Source organism: Acinonyx jubatus, chromosome D2, assembly GCF_027475565.1.
Source record: "Acinonyx jubatus isolate Ajub_Pintada_27869175 chromosome D2, VMU_Ajub_asm_v1.0, whole genome shotgun sequence".
Classification (NCBI taxonomy): domain Eukaryota; kingdom Metazoa; phylum Chordata; class Mammalia; order Carnivora; family Felidae; genus Acinonyx; species Acinonyx jubatus.
This window is the reverse complement of record NC_069393.1, coordinates 63,619,467-63,634,051: the sequence shown is the minus strand read 5'-3', so window position 1 is coordinate 63,634,051 and position 14,585 is coordinate 63,619,467. Positions and strand designations below refer to the sequence as shown.

General features: G+C 37.4%; 1 long non-coding RNA gene across 1 annotated transcript in view; it reads left to right on the top strand.

Moving 5' to 3' along the window:
* The window catches only part of LOC128312643 (uncharacterized), a 45,422-nt gene extending 32,509 nt beyond the window's left edge, over positions 1-12,913 (top strand). The window contains exon 3 of the long non-coding RNA XR_008292187.1: positions 12,401-12,913. This is a non-coding gene — a long non-coding RNA (uncharacterized LOC128312643). The remainder of the gene's footprint in view (positions 1-12,400) is intronic.
* Positions 12,914-14,585: the final 1,672 nt, after the last annotated feature.

Below are 14,585 nucleotides of genomic sequence, written 5' to 3'. Positions count from 1 at the left end.
ATACAGAAAACAGATTTTTAGTTACCAGAGAAGAGAGGGGTTGGAGGGTGGGCAAAACAGGTAAGGGGGATTAAAAGGTGCAAAGTTTCAGTTCCAAAATAAGTAAGTCATGGGCATATAAGGTACAGCATAGGGAATATAGTCAATAATATTATGATAACTTTGTATGGTGAGAGACAGATGGTAATAGACTCATTGTGGGGATCACTTAGTAATGTGTAAAAATACAGAATCACTAGAAGACATAAATGAAAGGTGTTTTATATCAATTATACTTTAATAATAATAATAATGATAAACCAAAGATTCTCTGCTAAATGAGAACAGAGAGAAATATGGCTGCTGATGGAGGTTGCTGATCCTGACCAAAGTCCTCCCTACTGTGGCTTTAGTAAGTAAAATTTTGCATTTTAAGGTGTCACCTCAGCAAAGGGTATTCCTGCCTTTCTCTGTGACTTAACTGTTGCCATTACTGCCTAGAGAATGGAGAAAGAAGGAATTTACTGCTTGAAAGACTTCGTAATAAGTCATTGGCCTCAGCAAAGGTGCTTTTCCTTAATTTATAGAGGAAGTGATCAATCACTAGAAAATACATCTTTCTCGTTAAAGTGAGCTGTTGGCCTCCTGCCAGTTCATCCCACTGAACTAGAGGGTCTAGGTCAAGTGCACATGGACAACCACTGCCATAGGTTTTCAGGGGATGGTTATGAATTTTGTCATTGCAATCAGAGCCCCCAAAACCTATAAACGAGCTGGGATTTGTTAAAAAAAAAAGTTATATGAGAAGAAATATGAGGTTTACATTTCATGGGGCTAACTGCAAAAGTTGTCTAACCCTTCCTCCAAGTATAAATGACCATATGCCTATGGACAGTGGTGCTCCTTAAGATTTAGAAACCTGAGGCTGATGGTCAAAGTAGGGGATTGTGAGATGTACAGGCACACTGAGTTATCAAACACCTAAGCCTCTCCTTTTCAGAATATAGGAACAGAGAAGGAAGAATATTGGAGGAAACAGGAAAGCAAGAGGAAGGACAAGAGGACTGAAAGAAAAACACTGGCATTTCAAGGAAGCCAGAAAGACAGAGGAAGTTGAAATGTGGAGTCATAATACATATGCGATTGCTCAGCACTCTGGAAAACTGGTCCATATCTACTGTTGCTCTTATTTTCAAACAATGCTCAGAACTCTAAGAGATATCTGTTCCTTCCCCTGTAATTTATGGAAATGAAAAACCAGATGCCAGGGCAGATCAGCAGACATTCCATGTCACGCTGGCCTGAGTCCCGCTGGTTCCCCTGACTACACAATGGCAGCTTTGGGACTGCTGCTTTCTGACCCACAGGAACTATCTATGGCTCCTCATCCTCCAAAGAAGAGAAAAGGTTAGGCCAACTGAGAGAGGTTTTGCTCCCCTACTTTTACCAAGGTATTCCTATAAGGGCCTTCATAGGCCAAATTATGAAGCAGCCCCCAAGTATTTTTGATTCTTTCACTCAAGGCTCTCATAGGAGAATTCATCCACCGTTCTCTCCATACAAGATACTCTCAGAGACAACATTTACACCAAGATGTCAGTGAATTTTACTCCCATCTGTGTTTCAACCCTAAATCTAAAAGAATCATTTACAAAGAGTAGAAGTTAGATATTTTCTAGCCTTACAAACAATTTGTAATCAGTGGAGTCCATTGAAATCACCCTTGATATGATCTCTAAGATCCTAAATTATTTGACTTCTTCCCAGGTCTCTGACTCCAATTCAACTACTACCTGTGATGCTCCTCTCCCTTCACAAACTGTCATTTCATCACCCACAGGGCCTTTGTACATGTTCTTCTTTCATCTGGAACTCTCTTAGGCTCTTCGCATAGTTAAGTCCAGCTTAGCCTTCATATCTCAGCTCAAATGTCACTCCTTCATGGAATCTTCCCTGCCTCCCCAGACTCAGTCAGGCCTCCCAGCTATTAGTGCTTTTAGCAGCATGTAACACACACTTACTACTCTCATACGGTTGTTTTTTTTTCTTATTGTTATCATTTCATCAATGACCATCTTTTCCCCTGCACCATAAATGACATGAATCTGGAAGTTTACATGCTTTTCGCATGTTGTTTTCCCAATACTAAATGAAAATCTAGGAGGGAAAAATTCTAGACTGAAAGGAAAGCTATGCTAAAGGACCTAAGGTAAAAAACAGCTTAACATGTTCCAGCCAACAGAGGAGAGCCAATATGGATGACCAGTGGGCAAGAGGGAGGAATAGCAGAAGATGACAGCAAAGAAGAAAACAGGGACAGCACTTGTAGGAACCTCAAGATCTAGTTCCCAATTTACTGTAAGAAGATAAATCATTAGAAAGGAATATTTGTGTGGATTTTTGTTTTAGTTTTTAGTTTGAAAAAGTAGTATAGATTCCCTGTATACCTTTCAAGCAGAAAACACCTTTATAAGTACATTATCAAAATGAATAAATTGACAATGATACAGTACCACTAACTACAGACTGGATTTTATCAATTTTTAAAAAAAAATTTTTTTTCAATGTTTTTTATTTATTTTTGGGACAGAGAGAGGCAGAGCATGAACGGGGGAGGGGCAGAGAGAGAGGGAGACACAGAGTCGGAAACAGGCTCCAGGCTCCGCGCCCGACACGGGGCTCGAACTCACGGACCGCAAGATCGTGACCTGGCTGAAGTTGGACGCTTAACCGACTGCGCCACCCAGGTGCCCTGTGGATTTTATCAATTTTTATATGCACTGTGTGTGTGCATGTGCGTGTATGTGTGTATTATTATGGAATCATATCACATGTATAGATTAATATAACTAGCACCACAATCAGGATATAGAATGATTCCATCACCATGAAGAAACTACCTCATGTTACCCTATAGTGGCACAACTACTGATTTAGTATTTATCACTATAATTTTGTCATTTCTAGAGTGTCAGGTGAATGGAGTCACATACTATGTAACTTTTGCAGTTGGCTTTTGTCCCTCATGATAATGTCCTTCTTTGTGGTCATCTTGCACAGATGAAAAGGACACCTCACCCAGAATTTGGTTTGGATGCTACATATTCACCAAGAGGGTAGGAAAATGTTTATTCCTAATATAATAAGAATTTGTGGAAGAATCAGAATATGTTTGCAAGCAGGTCCAAAATTGTCTTCCAAGAGCAAGGAGGGGAAACTACCTTTGTTGTTTATTGTGGTCAGGAAGTGGGACTGTGGTAAGGACTCCCAAATGTAGTCCAGGGCTCATGTGGTTTGAACTTTCCACCGACACCAGAGGAAAGAGAACCCAAGCCTTGTTATCAGCTTGCCCACATATAGGACAAAAGGGGAAAAGGAAGTGTGGGCTTGAAAGAGGCAGAAGTCAAACGTCAAAAATTGTGTCAGACATTTAAATATGAACTTGAGGTCCATCTAAATACCGTATGTATCAATGGTTTATTTTTATTGCTGGGTAGTTTATATTGCATGGTTGTATCATAATGTGTTTATTCATCCACCCATGAAAGGATTTGTGAGTTGTTTCTAGCTTCTAGCTATTACAAATACAGCTCCTATGAACATTTGTATATAGGTATTTATATGGGTATAACTTTTCATTTATCTATAATAAGTACCCAGGAGTGTGATTGCTCAGTCCTGTGGTAAGCATGTCTAACTACATAAGAAGCTGCCAAAATATATTCCAAAGTGGCTATGCCATTTTACATTCACTAACAGTATATGAGAAATTGCGTTAGAGAGGTTAAGTATGATAACGACATCAACTCGCTTACACTTTTAAAATGATCACTTTAGCTGCCAAGTGAAAAATAGATAAGGAAGAGTTAAGGGCAATAGTAAGATCAGAAAGACTACTTAGGAGACTATTGTAAAACTCCAGAGAGATAATTATTTTATTTACAGAATTATAGTAGTAGGAGTAGAGGGGACTAGATAAGTCAACACAATTAGTTTAAAAAAAAGTTCAGTGAATTTGGTAATTTGTCTGTGGTGGTAGTCGAGGGGAAAAGAGAAATTAAAGAATCAAGATTTTAGCTTGGGCAATCAAATAGAAAATGATCGCTTTGCTTATTAACACAAATACAATGGGAGAAGGGCAGTTTCTGGAAGGAATAATTTATTATATTTTGATCATCTTAAATTTGTAGTGCCCATTACCTAAGTGGAAATGCTAAGGAATCAGGTGAAATTGTTAGGAAAGGTCAGAACTGGAGACAAGATTTGTAGTAATTGACAAGGTTTGACCAGACTTGAGTTTGTCCGTTTGAGTACAATGGAGGAGGTGTGTGTGGGGGGGGGGGGGGTGGGGGGGGTGGATTGAATAATCCATAGTGTTTGTAGGATAAAATAAAATGAATCATAGAAACTAGTAGGGTAAAAGTGGTGAGAAGGACATGAAACAGTAAGGATAAAAAAATAACATCAAAGGATTGAAGATTGCAGTAGGTTGTATAATTAGTAAAATGGAAATAGCAGGTAAATGATCTGGAAGGACAGACAACTTAGAAGGTCACTCAGGAGTCAGAAAACTTCTCTACAGAACCACCCATCCCATGTATTTCCAATCTTAAACCTTGACTATGGTGGTGGTGTTGACATGATATTGGGCGCTTTTATGGTTCATGTCACATGTCAATTTGGCTAGGCCATGGTACCAAGATATATTATTCTAGATGTTTCTGTGAAGGAAATTTTTGAATAAGATTAAAACTCAAATAAGTTTATTTTTAGTAAAGCAGATTACCCCCCCCCCCATAATTTGAGAGGGATTAATTCAATCTATTGAGGTCTTAAAAGGAAAAACAACACCAACAACAACAACAAAACTGACCACCTCCGAGCAAGCAAGAAATATGCTAGCCAACTGTGTTTGGACTCAAATTACAACTCTTATCTGGGTCTCAAGCCTACTTTGCAGATTTGAGACTTGTCAGCCTCCTTAATCACATGAGCCAATTCCTTAAAAGAAGTCTCTTTTGTATATATATCATCTCTCTCTCTCTCTCTCTCTCTCTCTCTCTCTCTCTCTCTGTATCTCTATCTCTATCTTTATCTCTATCTCTATCTTTCTCATCTATATATCTATCTCCTGTCAGTTTTGGTTTGTTTCTCTGGAAAACAAAAAGTGATGAATACAACACCCCTCCCTCTCTTTTAGGTACCATTTAATCCACATTTTTGAAGTTAAGTCTGTAACTTCAAAACAACTTGATATTCCTGTGGGCTCTACACACATTTGCAAATAAGGAGGACTTGAGAAGACTTCAAAGATGTTTATGAAAATCTTCGCAGAATACTTTCTATTTACTGAGGCCTTGCTTTGTTCCTGAACTCTATGTTCCAGATTCTTGGTTCTACCATACATTTGGCTTCCTGTGTCCAACTTTGGATTTGTGGTCCAGTTAACCCCTTAGATCTCAACCCCTGGCCAAAAGGGCAGATCAGCTGGGGAGGGGGGTGGAGAATGGCTGCCCCCATTCACAGGAAGGCTTCTCTTCTTCCCCGTCTCCACCCTGTCTTCTCCCAACATTTGGGAGAAGTTTCTATTATGACTACTCTGGCTATTGTACATATTTTATTTCATTTGAATATTTTGATGAACAATGGTAATATTCTGAAATCTTTTGATGAAACAATGAAACACCACTCAATCATTTAAAAAGAAGTTAAGCCTTCAGTTTGTAATGACATGGATAAAACCGGAATGTATTACATGAAGTAAAATAAGCCAGACACTGAATAACAGATATTGAGTGTTCTCTTCAGAACATGGAATCTAAGAAATGTCAAACACATAAAAGCAGACTATAGAATGGTATTGCCAGAGACTGGAGGGTGGGTGAAAATGGGGAGATGTTGGTAATAGGGAACAAACTTTCAGTGATAAAATGCACATGTCTTAAATATTTAATGTCCACCAGGGTAACACCAAGCATATATTGTATACTTGAAATTTGCTAAGAGGGTACATCTCATGTCTTCTCACCACAAAAGAAAAAAGTTGGTGCATATGTAAGTTGATGGATATGTTAATTCCTTTTATTTTGGTAATTATTTCATAATATATACATTTATCACAACATTGCATACACCTTGAATATGCAAATTTTCATCTGTTTATCTCAGTGAAGATGGAAAAAATTTAAAAGACTCAAGCACAGTTACACATAAAATATCATAGTGCTTGTTGATGAAAATGACCAATATATATTTTTTCTGTTCCCATGCCTTTATGTTAACGTCTCTTTAGATATTTGCTTTTGATGGTCTGAAGCTGGGTTTTTAGTCGAATTCTGGAGAATAACTCATGGGAACAATATTCTCTGAGTTAACAATTGTTTGTGAAAATTTATCTTCCATCTCTATACTTGGAAATCTATTTGGCTGGATGTAACATCCTTGGATTCTGTGTTCCTTCTTTGGAAATATTGAAAGTGTCATTACACTTTCTTCTAAAAGTGTTGCCATAGACAATAGTGATGATAAACGGATTCTCTTTCACTTATGTGTATTGTGGTAGTTCTGTCAGGGTGCCCAGAGTTGGTTGGTCTTTCTTTCTTCCTTTTTTTTTTTTTTTTTAAGTTGCGAAATGTTACTAAATATGTCTTAGGTTTGGATATTCTAGATCAATTTTTCTTGCGGATGTAATGGGTGTTTTAAGATGTAATTTTAAGTCTTTTTGTTTGTTTTTGTTTTTTATTTTCAGAAAAATTACTTAGAATTACAGTTGTTGCTTTTTTTTAATTCACTATTTCTCTACTTTGTTATTCTTCCTGGGAGACACATTTTATGTCATTCTGTATCTTCTTACATATGTTTAAATTTACCACTTCCTCTCAAATCATTTTTTTAAATTCAGTCTGCTGTTCACTCATAATTTTAATTTCTGAACTAATTATTTTTACATCTTATTTGCAAATCTTTATTAAGATCTAATACATATTTACAAAACTATTTCTAATTATGATTTATGTTGGATTTCATATCTTATGCCATTTTCTTTATGTAGTTATCTTCCTTTGAAATATGTTACAATTCTCATCTCTTTTGTGGTCATGTTTTCTGGCATGCTTCCTTGATGTGGGAATATCATTCTTCTCCTTACGCTCTTTTTCTTATAAGGCCATATAAAATTCTATGTAAATCTTTTTGTTATTTGTAATGTAAGAAAATAGGGTTTTTCCCCTCACTTCATAGCTCTTGAGTAACCTCTCCTGTTGTTTTGGTGTGATGGTCAAAATATGTTTTCTTTTTGATGGCTCCTACCCCTGTTCCTCTCCTCCACTTTGACATGGACTTTCTTTTGTCCATGTCTATGGCATGTCTCTTCAGGGCAAGGGCTTTCCTGAAAGAGAGCTTCTCTTGACTGATTTAAGAGTTCATGTGATTCAAACTACTCAGTCCCTTTAGAGCTCATATCAATCCCCTGCATTCACTTCCTTTTGAGTTGGCAAAGCCACTCCAGTTTGAGCAGCTGTTTTCAAGTTGACTGTCTGAAGTTCCCAGCGAGCACATGTTTATTTATCCACTTTTGTGTTTGGGGTAGTCAAGTCCACTAGATGCCTAGTTATTTCCCTTTGCTTTACCCTGCCAATTTTATAGTAATATAATTACTATGACCGATGGCAGTTTATCCTCACATTCTATGTGGTTCATGTTGAAAAAACATTTAACTGGTGTTAAGGTACACATTTTCCAATTTGACTATGTTGTTTGTTTGTGTCTTTGTTGCTATATAGATACTGTCTATTTCATGGGGCATTGGAAAGTGTTTTAAATTATGCTTTCATTTCTATTTCCAAGAATTGCCTTAGTTTATCTTATTTATTTCACAATCCCTGAAGCTATTTAACATTATCATTCTCATTTTATGGCAAAAGAGATAAAGCTTTAGATATTAAACAAATTTTCCAAGGTCGAGTCTCTGGTAAGAGAAAGAAGTGAGATAGGAATTTGTCATTATTTTTCAGAGTACCCACTACCAAACACCCTCATAGGCTACTTCTAAGTGTAATCGAAGCTGACAATAGAAGGCAAAGTCGGAAGTGAACACGTGAAGAATAGGGAGAAATGTGTTGCACATGGAGAGAATGGAAATGTCACAACCTAGGTGCTTAGTTTTTGGAAAATTGAAAGGTCAGTGTGGCCGTAGCCTTGAACTGAAAACCTTGAACTGATAGATAAGGTGTGAACAGGGGCATATGATTCAGAACATCGTAGAACAGAGTCAAAACTTTGGATTTTATGGGAGCCCATAGAGTATGTTAACATGTGTGCAAAATAGCATGTATATTCGGAGGGACAAATAAGGCATTAAGTATCTTAGACTCTGAATCATTCACAGACTACAAGTCCAAAAATATGGAGGATGGGACATGTATAGAGCATTCTTGGATTGGTGGGGTGTTAACTAAACTCGTACTCGATATGGAGAGAAGTCACAGATGAACTGCAGAGTTGGAGGTGAGGCCAGTCCTTGCTCAGGAGATCATAGGAACTATGGCTTCCCCATCATAGTAATCACTGCTGTCAGTTGCCAAGGAGACTACAAAGCCATGTTGCATAATCAGAAACTGAAGAGAAAGACTTGTTTAGTTTGAGATAGAAAAACAGATTTTTTTTTAAAAAGCCACATTATCTTAATGACATTATATTATTCAGAACCCTGCAGCAGAAGGTCCATGATATGTACATGTGAAAATGTGGCAAAATTATTTCACTTCCTTGCTTCGTGTATCTGCTACCTTGTCTTACTCCCCCCCTGAGACTTTGTGAGTTGGTTTTGTGATGTCTCTTAGTATACTATCACGTTCTGCACTCTGTCCATTCTTATTCAACAAAGCAAATGCATCCGGGAAAACAGCAGAAAGGAAAATGCCAGTGACTCAGGTATTATTTTTAAATGCATTCAAATGACTAAGAATGTTGAAATGCTTGTAACTCTTCATATAAGGCTTCGTATCCAGCATTACTAAAATATAAATGAAAATAACATATAAATTAAAGCCACAGTTTCACATTTCATCATCCCTTTAGTGTTAATAAGTCTTATGTTTCTATTTAGACCTTGGCTTCTTCTATGTTTGGGATAAGTGGGAAGTGTTTGTCTAAAAGCCACTGAATAATGTGATGTAGATCAGGGACATTCTCACCTTCAAGGAGATAGTGAGTCAGCAATATTTTTAAGGACCTATTTAAAAAAATTCTTACATTGTTATGAATTATGAGTCATTCACCACCTCCAATGAGTTGAGTGATTGATTGTGTCTTATGCATCTTTATATGCCCAACTCTCTGGATACAGAACTGTAAGATAGTTCAGAAAAAAAAACACACACACAAACATACCTGGACATCTACTCTGTGCCAAGCATTGTTTTTGATGTTGGAGATTACAGAGATGATGATGAAGCTATACTTGCTGTTAGTGAGCATACAAATTTGTATGCTCACATTTAAGCATTATAAACAGCTTTAGATGAAACAATAACAAAGTAAGTTATAAATAGATTTCTCTTGTATTATTCTCATTTACCTAAAAGCTCTGTGAGAGGATTGACTGGGTCCTAACCAACTCTACATCTCTCCAAGTGCCTGCAACTTAATACATTTTTGTTAAAATGAACTTTGTGTTCAGAAGACAGAGCAAAACTTCCTGAAAAACTTTAACAATGTTATAAAGACACAGCAAAGATGCAAAACAATAATTCAGAAATGATAAAAAAATGTTTATTTACCTCAATTCCATGGTTGAAGGCAATATAAGAAATATAATTCCTATTTCCTTTTTCTTAATGGAGCTTGTAACTTTATGGACAAGTAGCACAAACAAACACTGAAAACATTCTAGAACATTTAGAAGGAAACATACAAATACATGGGAATACAAAATGCATGTGGTAAAAATGGTAAGGAGTGCAGACTACTCTTTCCCGAGGTATTTTTCAGTAGTTTAGCTCATTCTTTGGGAAGCAAGCACCTCTGCATTATGGCTAATCGAGGGAAAGGATGTGGCTGAAGTTAGGCGACAGGCAATGAAATCCAAAAAGCAACAGGTGCTTGCTTTGAATTTGTGATTAAATAAGCCACAATATCTGGCTTACTGGAGCATTTTGAAACGAGTCTACTCCTGTCATTAATACTCATAACATCTCACTGGTCATCAGAAAGCCATTCCTCTCTTCATCCCTTCACTTAAAATTGATAGTTTTTGCCTTCAGATTTCCCTCTTGGAGTACTTAGTGGTTTTAAACACAGTTAGCTATTCTCTATGAAATGCATTTTTTGTTAACCTAAAAAAAAGAAAAAAAGTCTATTTTAGTTCAGGACAACTGCTAGCAGAGACAAGTCAAGCCATTTAGATAGCTCTGCTCTATTTTCCATTTCAAATGTCTTCAGTGCCCCAACAATAGCAGATTGTCAGTTTTCTTTTCCGTGGATTTTAGCATTTCTCCATCAAGTAATTTTGCTGCTAACTCCCACCACATGTTAGGGTCTAATGGCTTTATTTTATTTCCTGCTAGTTCCAAAATAATCCCATTTTCCCAGAATTCTATCTTCAGTGCCCCTAACCATCATTCATGTCCAATGGACAAAACAATAATCAAACTTCTGACACCCTGGGACACTGGCAATAGTCATCTACAGTAGCTTTCTGTTGCTATAAAACTTCCCACCTGACCTCAGGGAAAATCTGGGTAGAAAGAGGAAAGCAGAAGGACATCGTCATTGAATTTTCAGACTCTAGTCATTAAAGGAAAATTATGTATAGGAGGAGCACAAGGTTGAATTTAGGTTTATGGGGCCTGAACTAAAAAACATGGTGAACTCTTTTAAGAAAAAAATATCGGGGCACCTGAATGGGTCAGTTAGTTAAGCATCTGACTTCAGCTCAATCAATAATAGCCAAAGTATGGAAAGAGCCCAAATGTCCATCAATGGATGAATGGATAAAGAAGATGTGGTGTGTGTGTGTATATCTATATATACCTATATATCTATATATATCTATATATATCTATATATATCTATATATATGTGTGTATATATATATACATATATATATATATATATATATATATATATATATATATATACACACACATATATCTACAATGGAGTATTACTTGGCAATCAAAAAGAATAAAATCTTGCCATTTGCAACTATGTGGATGGAACTGGAGGGTATTATGCTAAGTGAAATTAGAGAAAGACAAAAATCATATATCTTCACTCCTATGAGGACTTTTAAGAGACAAAACAGATTAACATAAGGGAAGGGAAACAAATATATAAAAACAGGGAGGGGGACAAAACATAAGAGACTCATAACTATGGAGAACAAACTGAGGGTTACTTGAGGGGTTGTGAGAGGGGGATGAGCTAAACAGGTAAGGGGCACTGAGGAATCTACTCCTGAAATCATTGTTGCACTATATGCTAACTAATTTGGATGTAAATTTCTTAAAAAATCAAAAATAAAATTAAAAAATTAAAAAAATATATAAACTAAGAAACTAGGGACCTTTGTCTTAATGTGAATTCAGAAAAGTCGTCAGTCTTGGGTCTCTTACAGGTGCAAATCCTAGGATGCAGACTCTAAGGGATGGCAACATGTTATTCACTAGAAATTTTCTTAGGGGTAAGATGTCTGGCTAGAAAGTAAGACTCCAAATGCAAGCTCAAGTACACAACTACAGTCATGGCAGTATTTTGTTATAGCAAGAAATAAAACATGTAGCTACTGACTGAGACAGTAGAAAAGAATATATAAAAGAAGAAAAAGTGAAGAAGCATGCCAGAATATTCCAGTGTTTCCCCTGATGGTGAAGGGGTCAAAAGATATCTTTAGGAGAATACAATTTCCAATAGGTGGCTTTTATTTAGAGTGTCTTGCTGAAAATGTACAATATAAAACATCCCTGCTGTTCCCAGCCCATCCTTATATCCTCATGAGGTCTTCAGAATAGGTTTTTTTGCTCACTAGTACAGTAGAGGGGGACTAGAGAAAGTTCCTCATTTTGCATCAACAAAATGAGTCAACATCGGCAGACACAAGGCAAGCATAGCTGCATCTGATACTTTACAACCAGAATAAATGCGGGAGTTATGATAGAAATGAAGCACAACACGGGGGGCGTGGAGGGTCCTTTTGTGTGTTAGTTTAATACGGGAACGTTTTCGTTTGACCTCTCATCGTCTTCATTTTACAGCTGGAGAAACAAGGCAAAAACCTAAGCATGTATGTGCTGTGTATAGAACTAGATTCTGTTCATCCCAGAGCACCAAGTCCTTTGACTCCAAATCCAGCTATCTATGTGTGGACCAAACTACTCTTACTTTGACTGACTTAGTTAATCCCTTTTCTTTCCTCTTGGAGATGAAAGGGATGTCTTTAACCTGCACTAAGATCTGAGCATTGACATCTGCTGGGTGTCTGTAAACTGAGCCAGCAGGAGCCCCAGAGCAGCACTCTCTCAAAGTCTGCACATTAAATCAGCAGAGCCTTGGTGCGAGGACATGAGTGCACCTTGTTGCCTGTTCTTTATACTCAAATCCTCTGTGATCCCCACGGCCGACTTTTAAGTTGGGGAATCTACTTGGAAACATTAAGCATTGATAAGACCCTTCTTAATAATGCTGTATGTTTCAAATTTAATGATTACATAAGAAGGGGGATAAAAAGGTCACATTGCCTTTGTTTTGCATTTTGTGGGCCAGATCTCATTATTTTAAAGGTCTCTGTAGTTTCTGATAACTTCTGTGAACACAATAAAATGCTGAGATTTTGTCTCCTCTGTTTTGTCTCCTTCTTGGCAACTTGTAGGTAATGCTCCCCAGCTGTTCTCTAGCCCACTGTATTATCTTCTATTCAGGCCTAAGAAAGACCTGTCAGGCAAGGTGTGGGTTCTGACTGAGCAGTGTGGCCTAGCACAAGAAATCCAGCTGTGTCTGTTAATTTCTGGGTGTGTGTCTGGGAAACCCACATGGAACTTGGGATGGGCACAGGGCTGGGAGGAAATCGGTGGATTAAGAACCAATGGACCTCACCTGAAATGCTTTGATCAATTGCAATTTTGAGATGCTCATTTTCTATCTGTGTATAAGAAACTTGGGGGAGCACCTGGGTGGCTTAGTCAGTTAAGTGTCCAACTTTAGCTCAAGTCATGATCTCACAGTTCGTGGGTCTGTGCCCTGCATCAGGCTCTGTGCTGACAGTTCAGAGCCTGGAGCCTGCTTCAGATTCTGTGTCTCCCTCTCTCTCTACCCTCCCCCACTCATGATTTCTCTCTCTCTCTCTCTCTCTCTCTCTCTCTCTCAAAATAATAAATATTTTTTAAATTAAAAATTGAAGTCTGAGATTACTCTAAATGTGTACTGTTGAGTTCCAGAATACATGGAATATCAAAAAGCCACATTCACGATTCTTTTCTGACATATCTCACTCTGTCTCTAGAATCCAGAGTTAATTAGGGACACATTTTATCAGGCTTCTATTAGGTCATGCCCTTAATAATTCTGAGAATCCTTTTGTTCTGCTGAAAGAATTGAGTTAGATCACCTTAATCCTTCCAGAAATTCTTAACAAAGAATGGGACAACCACATATTAGACTTCCTTTGCCCTTAGATTGCATTTTAATGGTAGTGTCCAGTTTGGGACTTTGTCATAAAGCTTTGTTCAAATAGCCAAAACTTTGAAATAATTAAATAATTATTTTTTAGGTTTTTTTTTTAAATCTTGCAAATCTTGGAATGGGTGGGCTGTCTGTATTTCTTCTCAATTACGTTTACAAATCTTTTTGTGTGTGTGTGTGCTCATTTGTTTTGTAACAATACCTTCTCAGACTTACCTACGAACCACCAGCTCACAATATCAATGTTGTGACTCAAAACCACCCAGCTGAAGACTCACTTATTAATATGTCTTCTGTATTCCAAGTTGGCACAGGGGATTGATTTACCAAACATTTTACCACTACATTATGTGGGTTATCACTTTGCCAACATCCTCTACATGTTTGTTCGCTGATCATTCCCAGCATTAAAGACAGTATTTTTTTTTACTTTGGTTATGGTAACACACCGCTTTCAATGCCAATGTCTTTATCAGTCAGCAATTGTCCAGTAATATTGCAAACTGTCAACATCATGCAACAACTAGCACTTAAACTTATTTTATGGGTCTGTACAGTGGATGCAGTTTGGCTTACCTAGACTAGCTCAGTACTAGGCTGCATGTGTATGTCTGCTCTACATATATATATTCTGAGGTCCATGCTGAAGGAACAGAAGCTATTCCCAGCATGCTCTTCTAATGGCAGATCACTGGAGCATAAAAGGACAACCTTCTGAGCACAGTTAAAGCTTCTGCTTCCATTATATCAATTTAAATCCCATCAGCCAAAGCATATCACCTACCAAAGCCCAAAGTCTCTGCCCACTGTGAAGCTATCACAAGTGTGGGAATGTTATTATTCTTCTACAGGGAAATAATGAATTAGGGCCAATGATTTAATCTACCACAGTGTCTAACACATGAAAACCAGAAAACTTTCATGGACAT